The following is an 11939-nucleotide window of genomic DNA, read 5'->3' as shown; positions in this document are numbered from 1 at the left end:
ATCTGCTGTCATTCACAGCATGTAAATGTTTTTACAGACTTGCTTGGAAAGATGACGATTGTGAAACCTGAATGAAACTATGCCAACTCGTTCAACTCTATATATATTTTTAACTTGTACAGAATCTGCAAAGTATTGAGATACACAAAATGCAAAGCAATTTAGGCTAATAAAAGTCACCAATAATAAAATGCAATGTTTTGGCTTACAAGCCTCAGTCTTTGGAGAGCGACCCTGATCATCGGTTTTAGACTATTTAATTTATATTTGAGTAGTGAATTTACTTGTTTGAATTCCAGTTGTATTGCATGGATCCCTAAAGCATAATATCCCACTCTGAGTGGGGTCATGTCTTGTCTAAAGTAAGTGAAGGCTCTCCAAAACATGCTGCACTGTCACAGTGTGACTGTCAGCCCCCTTCAACGGGTACATGCTGGAAACTACTGCAGTGTGAAGAGGTGCACTGAGGAGACACTTCAACATTACTGCACCTCCCCTTTACATAACTATCTTTCCTGTCTTTTGGAAATGTCTCAACCAGTAAAACACACATAAAAAAAATGTGAGCTCAATGGTGGCTTTAAAATAGATTGACAGTTTTAATCAGAACTGAACAAGAATTATTATTGTATTTGCTTGAAATAATTAATATTTTCTGTCTTGTCCTAATCATAGCCAGAGACTGCTTCTTCTTTGTCAACCTAGCGCTATGTATCTAACTGGATTGATTCTAGACACATTTGAGTTAAATATTAATGCAAGTTTCCAGGACATGGGTTTCCACAGGGCCAAGACAATAAGCAGTATGTAAACATGTTCTGGGAGCAAAGCGTATAAAAACACATTGCTTTGCGTACCAGAGTTTATATTTACACCATTTTAACGTATACAGAGTAATGTGTGTAGTATGTGTTCTGCTTGAAATTAGTACAAAAACAAATATAAATAAACCTTTTATATCGTATCATTCATATTTTTATCTCAAAAAGAGTGGGACCAAACTCCCCTTCCTTCGTTCCCACTGGATTACACTATAAGGTTAACAACATTCTAGTTCAAGATAAGTATATTCATGATTTCATTTCCATGCACGCTGCCAATTTGAACACATGAAATATTTACAAAATATATTCATCCAGCACATGGAAACGCCATTTGCATTACATACTGAACATCTCAATTGTTTGTCATACTTAATAGACAATTGTGAAACACTTACTTTTGCTTGTACAGCGAAATGGTATCAAAGTAATAATTCTCATTGCAATATCAGCTTCTCTGTGGTCAGTTGGAAGTCAACCCAAATGTCAACCAATTTCAAGATAAATAATATATACTGCCAGCTTCACTAAGGGACAGTCACATGTTTGATATAGTAAATATCTCGTTAAAAACGTATCAGTCTTCATCTTTAGAAAAAATATCCTTAAATGTTTGACTCCAAAGTCAAAATGGTTACTTCTTAATTTGTTTTAAACCTGATGAGTCCTAAACATATTCAGCAATGAGCAGACTTGAGAGAGTTGGCAGAATACTGAGCTGCATTTTGACCCAAAATGTATGCATTAGTTAAATGGACTGCTTTAATGAAAACGGCACTTAAATTTTCTTGTGGTTAAACTTGGTTGGGACAACACTTCCAATGCTCTATCATGTTTATTTTTACCTTTTTAAATCGCATTTCTATTTCAGGACGGAGCTTCTGGTAATGAATTCGAACATACGACTTAAATGCTTGTTCATGGCCATACTACTACATTTTTATTAAAAGTCATAATCCATGTGAAACTGTGCGCAGCAAAGTTGACCGGTCGAAACTAGGACCATAACTTGAAGGGAAATTTAAACACCCTACTTATTTTGTTTTATTAACATACTATTTTCACGGCAGACAAAATCATTTACAAAGTGACTACCTTCAGCTCAACTTTATTTTGTCATTAACGTTTTTTGAAATTATTCAGGAACTTCACTCTTGTAATTGTTTCATATTTTGGCTGTTTCTCTTTTGCTGACAATGTCATCCATTTGTTTCATAAGCCTCAAGGTGATTGACCTTAAAGTCACAAATAGACAATAACAAGTTCCTTTAATAACCTATTGGAAAAAGCCTCTGATATAACCAGCTGCTGGGACTGAATAAAATAAAACCCAGACCAAGAAAATGTGGCAAAGCAGAAAGATTCAAGGTTTCAGCCTGACAGCGACAATATTTAAACTTTCATGGCCATTGTGTATTGGCGAGTTTGCTGAATGTAGTGCTGCCAAAAAACACCAACATCATTTACTGTAGTAGCATGGCTCAGGTAATGTATCTCAGGTCAGGGTGAAGCGGTCGATACCTCCACAGCCCCACCGTGCTAACACCGCCCCACCGTTGAGATATGGCCTGACATTTTGGAATGGATCATTTTCTCGAGGTATATCCCCACACAGGAAAATTTGACGCATTTAAGCGGAAGTAATGCTGTTGATACACTCATTTGTCATTTTAGTTTCATGCACTCTTCATCATTCTATGTCAACATTGATTATTTTAGTAATATTGCAACTTATATTTTTGAATAGGCAAATTGTAGATATCAGTATTGGTGAAAAAAATTCCAGCGGTGAGAAAGGAGGTCGTCTTCAGTAAAAGCAGCAAACAGCAGCAGACAAAAGCTGATATAAAAGCTTTAAAGTCTGCATTGTGATGGAAGTATCACGACTAGGAACAGAGCTTGAAAAAAAAAACAATGTGGATGATCAAACAAATGACATATCTTTGAATGTTTTTCTTCTTTTCATAACTAAAGACCAAACCATTCTTGGGAATTGCATATTATAAAAATGGATGCTTCGATATGCATGCATGTTGCATGAGCACAATAACATCTCATCCACATGGTGTTATATTTACATTCTATCCTCTGTTTGCTAAGCTGATTCAATTCATCTCCACAGTTCCATGCTTTGAACATGGGTAAACTTTGGCTGCCCTCTTCCTCGAAGCTCTCATTTAGCAATCGTGCAAAAAAAGATTTACTTCTCCTTTTAGTCTTTGTTGGACAGACTTCCAATGGTTCACACGGAGACCTCATTCGGTGAGAGAAATGAGATCCAGAAAAGGCCTGAATTGCAGTGTTCGTCTAAGCTTGAGCATAATGATGTATACTGGAGCTATACCGATCGGCTACACGGTAGGAGTGATGTTGTTGTCGCTAGTGTAAATGTTTTAAGTACAGGTTAAAGGGTCTCAGTTTATTTCATGCCTATGGTTAAAGTCTTTCAAATATTCTTTTAAAATCACTTCCTCCCATATAATAATCTTGCTCTGTATGTTCTGTTAGTCATTATCTAGGCACACATTCTTCACACCATTAATTGTGTTCATGGGTGAAGGGATCAGGAGCCTATTCTATCTTGCAGTAGACTAAAGGCAAACTACACCTCATTAATGAATTACCTTGCACGTATGTACAGAGGCAGACAACAATTCACACTCTCATTCGCACAACTAAATGGGACAAAAACGGCCGATGCCTGCACTGGAGCAAGGTGTGTAAAACACTGCTGTTTCAGTGACTAGTGCCAATACTGTGTTTTATATTTACAGTGGAACCTTAAAGGGATTAGCACAATCCAATTCTGGAAAGAAATCCATTACAAATTGTTTAGTTAGAAATGCACTGACACTTTCTTCCATTGCTTGAAACCTTACCATTGCTTTCCTCCTTGTCATTGATCATACTTTTCTTGATTCACCGGTTCATACGCCAAGATTTCGCAACAGTTTTAATCTATTACAAGTGAGGTGTATGTGAGTGTATGTGTGTTTACATATTCACTCAAAGCATTTGTTTTTTTTCCCCAAAAATCTGAAGCATTTTTACCCATGTGTGTACTTCCACACGTTAAACATGTCAAGAAAAATACTGTGAACAATTCCAAACCAAACCTTCATAAGATTTCAACCTCTACTCAATAGCATGTATGCGTATAGCTTTGCCAGTGTGGTGTCACTAATCCAAGTGATTCATCCATTGGTGCAGCTGAAAAGACTGTAAGGCCAGAGGTCAAAGTGGTGTTACACTTTTTCACCTTTCTCATCAGACAAGGGATTTTCCATCATCAGTTGAGAGCCATTAAGGCTGCTCTTGCTTAATGGACTTGTCAGGGATCCATAGGCAGACTGAAGATAAATGGTAAATACTAAAAGTGATGATGCTTTGCTGTGTGAGAACTGGGAGGGTGTCTAGGAGGTTGTCCTTAGACCACATTGGGTCCCCGGCCTTGTCAAATAGTGGATTCTATTCTCTACTCGAACAAATTACTTCCACATCAAAACGCCCAGCAAAACAAGTGAATGGCATATGCTGCACACTGCTCACTGAAGTAGTGTCAGTATTCATGCGATATGTGGAAATGTCTGACAAACTCGTGTTCCTAATTTAAAATAAAAACACATGCCTGCATGCGCACACTTAAACAGATGCACCCACTTACGTATATAAGCTCAATCTTAAGTAAGCAAGTGATGTAATATAACATGACTGACCACATACGTCTCTGTCTAACAAATGAAATGATATGTTTCTGTAAATGGGACAAACTGCTGGAATATGCAAAGGGCAGCAGTGAAATGGAATATCCTGGTAATTGAAAATATAAGTTATAGTCTTCTTGCATCCTTTGGGAGCTCAGGTTGTTTTAATCAAAGGGATTTCATTTTGGTAGAAGCGGACAGTTCCAATCTAACAGATAAATTGGTTACGTCGACAACTTGACAACTTGATACTACCTAAGGGCGGATGCATGACATTCTATGTAAATAAAAAAGATGTTGCTCCAACGTCATATTCTTCATACTCCATTCTGACATGCAGAAGGGTAGACCGGAGTTGCGAGATTAATATTCCACAGTCTCAGACTATCACATATATAAATGTACTATACTGAGAAAATAGCAAAGGTGGGGATTTTTTCAAAACTCATGTGGTTTATCACCTTAATGTGTCGTTTTAGAGAAATGGATTCGGTAATTCATTAGTGTCAGCATCATATCTTTGGATGATATTTTGATGAATGGCGTTAAATTATCTAGTGTTTTATACATCATTTATCAAATGTGCCTCACATCGACATAATGGCACAGCATTACAAAGAATGTGAAGTTTTTAGCAGCAAGCTAATTTTAGGATTTCTACTTGGTACTTGGGAATATAAACAATACGGTCCAAGAAAATATTGTTCTAGTCTTTCCGATGTGTGAAAAGCAAAACTCACAAAATTCAGCAGCAAGATTGAAATATCTCTGAAATCCTTATTACAGTTTGTGATGTTCAATCGACTAATTCATCATCAGCTTACGTTACAAACCACTGATTGAATCTAACCCAATATAACAAAATGACTTTTTTCCCCCCTCCATCATATTGAGGAGACAATACTACCCTCCATACTTACAGTCAGTTTAAATCATTCTAAAAGCTATGATTACTTTTCTATCTGCTTGATAAAACTAATCAGTCTAGTCTGATGAAAAAATGACACTGTCACTTAATTCAGTTTCTATTATGTGTTCTGTGGAGCAATTCAACTTCAGGATGGAAATAAGATCTATAATATAAACCCCATCAAGCTGCCCGTTATTAACGTGCCTAAATTGACCATTATGTTGAGTGGCTTGATTTGTAGTTCAGCAACGCCAAGCTTGTTAGCTGACATAATTTGAGAGTTGCTTTGAGCTGGTAGAACCATGACGGACCTACTTTATTTAGTAGATATCAATACGTAACTCCAAAATGGTTTCTGACAGCCATCCATCTATTCTTTGTATCATTGGGGTCAAGGGTCGGCTGGGGCATTTACCGGCTGATTCTGGGCAAGAGTCAGTCGCAGAGCAAAGGAAATATCACCTTTCATAATTAGAGAGAGAGGGCTGGGAGAATATGCAAAGTACACACGGGCTCCTTAGCTTTGTGACATACAGTAGCCACATATTTTTTTATCTGCATCGCACGGGGTCTTTCCGGGGTAAGAGATTTTTCTGTTATCCGATCAGCCTTCATTATTTCTTTGCAACCTCGGATCGTGATCTCATCTGTAAGCATTAGCCACATAATACGTAATTTTGCATTGCTGAATGTAACAAATCACACTAAAAAAAAGCGCAACTCTGCCAAGAATATCTTTGAACATATAGAGAAATTGAAACTTTTGAAGACAACCTTCTCAAATTTTTGTTTTTCGGACAATGCGTGCGATGCTGACTTTATTTTAAAAGTCCAACAATGTATGAACTGACCAAAGAGTACATACTGATAAATATAACGTTTTAGGCCTATTATGAGATGAGCATGGAGTGCTGATGCCCAAATTAACATAAGCTCTTTAAAAAAAAAATGAGCAAATTTAAAAAGGTTAAATTATTTTAAAAATAAAAATCCATTCGCCTATTTAATCCAATGAGGTGTACGATGAGTAATTATTACATAAATATTTCAAAACATCCAACTGGCAATATATTTACAAGTGGTAAAGCATATGGGATATGTGAAAAATGATTATTTTAATGTCTCCCAAATGCCTCAGTATCCATTTCCAGAGGCAACAAACTAATTTGTATCCATCTTTTCCACATTAAGTGATGCACCATGATAATAAAACTGTCAGTTGTGCAACAAATAGCAGGGCCTAACTCGTTTAGGTGAGCAAGCACCGTCATATTAATCATTATTACAGCAGACGTGGAATGAGATAGTTGAACAACGTAGCGGGCGGCGGCATCCTAATGACTCGATTAAAAATGCCAGGACAAAGCTTACACAACTGTCATATAAAGTGAACCCAACGCTTTAAGTATGTTGTCACGGTTGCATAATAGCTATTCTTTCCGTTCACATTAATCTGTTCAATGAATTGAACAATCCCCAAATGTAATCAGAGCTGCCAATTGTTACGGATTGTCTATATTTTGTTAGGGAAATCACTGAACGCTAATTTGTCACCCCTGTAATACTGATTATGGATATACTCAAACATCATTGTGCAATGCACACTTGATGAAACATGCCAATCGCAGACGTGCCGGTAGTGAATACACAATTCATTATAAAAAGAATCATCTTTTATTGACATTTAATAATTTGAAGCCAGGTTTGATTTCTAACCAGTTTCTGTAATATAGTCCTTCAGATGAATATTTTCCCGTGTGATCTAGTTGACTCTTGTAATAAATCGAGATACTGTATCATCAAAGCCTGTTTGGATGGGATTCAAAGGGAAATGCAGACAATCTGCACCCCCTCCCTCTAACCCCAGGGAAGCAAAGTCATATGGGAGGGAATTTCAGCAGTGTCTTTGAAGCCCAAATAAATTAGGCTCTCTTGCTCATTTGGGAAATGCAAAGAAAAAAAAAGCGAGTGGATACCTGCAGATTGATCATTTGGCAGCAAGGATATGTGCCAAATCACTGTAGAAGCCTCTTGATCCAATAGCTCATTTTAACATTCAAAGATGAGAGGTTAGGTTATTAAGTGAGTGCTGAGTGTACAGTAGTGTCAACACTGGAGAAAGAAGTCAGGTCAAGCCTTCTTCTAGTGTGTAGATATGGCTGAAGTGTAGTCTGTTCTCAATCCAAAGACGGACACTCTTAAGCATTCAAATTTACATCTGTACTTAATTACGACTGCTCTCGCACCAGCATGCTTCAGACTTGTTTTAATTAAACGCAATTTTCTCTTTCGTCTTGGTGCGGTTATCAAACTTGAAGTCGTGTGGTCTGAAAAAACATCTTCCGTAGATTTCCAGCAGAGCGGTGCCGAGTATGGATGTTGGGAAAAGTGTGCAAACATCAAAATTTCAGTTTTATTTTCATCACCCATGTTGCTTGGACTAAACACATTTTTGGGGGGCATGTGATGCTTTCTTCTTGCCTTGGCATTTGCTGTCTTGTTGCATTTATTTTTAAAACAATGGCTCGTGCTAAATGTCTCAACTCAAATTTAGATTTGGAATTTGCTTGTGAAGATGATCTTCTCACTAAGAGGTGTTACCAAATAAAATCCGATAGATTTCTGGTTCAATGGGCCATTGTACAAACATTGGTCGTCACAAATCCGATAATTTGAACTATTTGGAAGAGGTGTAATGTATCATACTTGTTTCTACTCCTCCATCATGCAATGAACAAATCTGATTGTTTTCACAGTCAACAGAAAAGCTAAAGGAACTGTTCTTGTGTTCCAATACTTTTGGATGTCAAGGAAAATAGCTTCTAGAAAACAATTCATTTGTCACTTTTGAAGATCTCATATTATTTACTAAATACATGCATCTCTATGATGTGATAAATGGTACTACTCTTTTCTATGAAGCGTTGTATTTCCCTCAACCTCTTTTGATTTTTCTTTTCCAGTGCGCCTAATTGAGTTTCACGTCATACCCAATAAGGCCAGTTGTACACATCCTAATCATCCTCCATGTGACATTTGGTTTAATTGCTTCTAGTTAAACCTTCTGTATTTCTGGCAGTGCTGTCTCTGATGACAGGAGGTTGGTGCCGTTTTACCATTCCACACTTATGTCTCCTGTTCACAAGAAATGTGAGGAAGTAACTTGAGAACAATTGGGAATTGGCTGCTAATTTTGATTTCCAAAATAAATAAATAGATCGTATCTGTTGAGACTGCATATTATTTTACTGTAACAGCTCCCATTGAAGTTTACTTTTTACCTGGTAGTGTCCACAGTATGAGACAATAAAAGATGTGAGCAGTGCCAACAGCACATGGCCAAACTGAAAATGGTTCTTCTTAATTAGGGTTAATTTCTCCAACTTACCCTTGCTACAGGGAACCCACAGGGCTTTCTCCCACACTAAAATACTCCTACTACTCTTGAACTGTAGTCTCTATTTTAATAGGACAGTGCTTCCACAACCTGATAACGCTCATCCTTGGGTAGTTTCAAGGAAAAGTTAGGAAACATAATTAATTGGGGTTCTGACCTCATTTTCATTATCAGATATGCCCAAAAGAGGAAACAAAAACATTTAAATACAGTCAATGAAAGTCTACGCACCTCCACTGTCAACCAAGAATGAAGATGTTACGGCTATAGTAATAAGACCACAGTACTGGTGGGGGGAAACTCAAGCAAGCACAGATATGCTTCAAAAGATATTATTTCCTTTTTCATATCATCCCATATTCAGTTATTGTACAATATCTAAATAGCTACTTAGAGAATGTATACTATTTGACAAAATATTTATCTAACAAAGAATATAGTTATTTGCAAGTGGTTCTTGCGTATAGAAACATATTTCTTCTTGTATTGTTATAACTTCTCACAAATTAAACAGTGCACTTTAATATGAGTGAATAAAGCCAGTCCTCCACTTAAGTGTCTCTTGAAATGGTTTTGTCAACAATTGTCAAATTACACGTGGCTGTGTCATATTTTCCAATGTGGGCTATCATGTTGTTGACAATAATCATGATCCACTTATGTATGTCTGTCTTAGGAAAATGTTATGCTTTTCCCGGGTTTTATTTAACAATGAATAGAATCTCACCTTGACAAGTGCCTCTTCGAGCATTCACCTAAGTATTGATCGAATGTAGTTATATCAAATGAACTGTCAGATCATCTTAACGGCCTGCCACACAGACACATTTTATAACACAAGAGGTAGTTTCTAATAGTGCAGATAGTCTACACATCTATAAAAGGAGAGGACAGGAAAGAAGCAAGCGCAAGTCTCTGACTGATAGCTTCTGGTTATGAGGAAAGAGGAACATCAGTTACGTGGGGAGTAAGTGACACGTACGCAATGCGGGCACAACACAACGCCCGGTCTTAATCAGGATAGCATTTCTCTTGTCGTATGTGAATAATACAAACACTGTACATGCACATTCTGCCAATGTATGTATGCTTGTTTTAGTCTTTATAAATAATTTCATGATGAAAAAAAAAAAACGTTGCTCTTTGGCGTAAAAACTCTTAATACCATTATAGTTATAATTTTTAATAAGAAAAGGAACGATATTCTCCATGACAATTTCTGAGAGCTTTTTAAAGACAGTGATATTTTCTTTGAAATCTTCAGTGTGAAGTAATGTCAAGAGGACACTTACACAACCAATGAAATATATATATATATATATATATATATATATATATATATATATATATATATATATATATATATATATATATATATATATATATATATTGCAAATGGAGAGGATAATAACTTCAAGTGTGATGGCCCGAAGAGTATAAAAGGCTCAACACTGCAATAGACCCATGAAGCATAACACATACACTGGCTAGGAGTTACAAATTTGGAGATGTAAGTTTTTTCAGTGGAGTCAATGTTCCTCTTACTTAATGATTTTTTTTCTTCAGTATTTTAAATGGGACATTTATATTTACTGATATCTTCTCAAAGCCAGCTTCTTCCCAACAGCTATAGTACATAGAAGTGCGGCTGTGAGCTTGAATTGGGCTGTCAAGACCGACTTGAAGGAGCAGCGCTGGGCCTCGAGCCGTAATTATCAGACTGGCAGCTGCTGATAAGTGCCACCAGACAAAACCATGAAACATTTCCTCGCTCTGCTCACTTTCATTCCTTTTTCACATCTCCCTCTCTTTACACCTTCATTAGCACTGCCGCATTGGTCTGATTCAGCCTGATCACAGCAAAAGGCGTTTGTCTTTTCACATTGCTCACTCTCCGCTGACTTGTGTGTCATTTCACATGGGAATCTCGAAGGCTTACGTATATAGCTGCAGTATTGTTTCTCTCCTGAGAAATTTGAGTACATACAATAAGCTACACTTCTTTGTGCGTTGCTGGTAATATAATTCCTAGTACTGTACTCGGTATATCATAATCACTAAACTGTGTCGATGTTTACCAGGATTAGTAGCCCACATATTCTCTTGATCCTTCCCAACAGCAACTTGTGTTTTTAAACATAAATTATATGAACTCCTCATGTTTTATTTTCTTTTGATCAGGCATACAAAGGCTGGATATGTTATTTTTCCCCCCAGTTTGATTCATGAAAAGATAGATGGCAGTACTTTGATAGCTGTACAACACATACACGCTCTTTCAAATGAAACCGCATCAATAATGGTTTGATGTATTCAATTAAGTATTCATTTGAAGGTGAAATCAGCTTTAAATCATCTATAAATCTTCTGTACTGTTTATCCTCATTAGAGCCATGATTGTTCTACTGAGCTGAGCCCTGTCCGCATCTGACTTTAATATTCAAGTCTATCGTGATCGTTCTATCTGGTTCTTATATATCCTCGTGTCACGGCTGTTAGTTTCAACTGTTGATTTTAGCGAGGCGTCCATCTTGTTGTCAATGAATGTGATTGGCGATTAATAATCCTTAAGTGACTGTATAGCAGAGTGGTAAATTAAAACACGCAGATTAGTCTGATGGACCGAAGAGTTTGAATCCCTAGCCTCAGCGCAGTGTGGACATATATGAATCTAACATTCAGAGTTCATAGGCACAAGATATTAGAGGCAGAACATGCACTCTCCCCTTCATATCTGCAGTTATACCTTCTGGCTTACTAATAGATTCCCCAGTGAGTTCCTGGAGACATCAAATAGATTTTATCAAGACTTGTCTACGTGAGATAAATCATCCGTTATTGGTTTTACACCACTGCAATGAGTTTTGTCAGACTGGTATATGCAAAGCCACAACCATCACACATTTTGCTTTAAATGTCTTTATAGACTCAACAAATTAATTGAATTAATTTTGAGATGGCACTTGCATGCCTCATAAACTCGGAGGTCGATCATTGAGACCAATCACAAAAGACATACAAGGATATAGGGAATTTGAGGACAAATAACTATTCACACTCTCATTCACTTTACAACTCAGAGGTGTCAAATTAATCTATGCAATCTA

General features: G+C 36.9%; 1 protein-coding gene across 1 annotated transcript in view; it reads left to right on the top strand.

Annotated features, from left to right (window-relative positions):
• The first annotated feature begins 3047 nt into the window (after window positions 1–3047).
• Window positions 3048–11939, top strand: part of LOC133158251 (neurexin-1a-like) — a 165789-nt gene continuing 156897 nt past the window's right edge. The window contains exon 1 of the mRNA XM_061285315.1: window positions 3048–3179. The gene's annotated coding sequence lies outside the window, so the exon portion shown is untranslated. The remainder of the gene's footprint in view (window positions 3180–11939) is intronic.

This window comes from Syngnathus typhle, linkage group LG8, assembly GCF_033458585.1.
Source record: "Syngnathus typhle isolate RoL2023-S1 ecotype Sweden linkage group LG8, RoL_Styp_1.0, whole genome shotgun sequence".
Classification (NCBI taxonomy): domain Eukaryota; kingdom Metazoa; phylum Chordata; class Actinopteri; order Syngnathiformes; family Syngnathidae; genus Syngnathus; species Syngnathus typhle.
The sequence above is the reverse complement of the archived record's forward strand: the minus strand, read 5'-3'. Positions and strand labels throughout refer to the sequence as shown.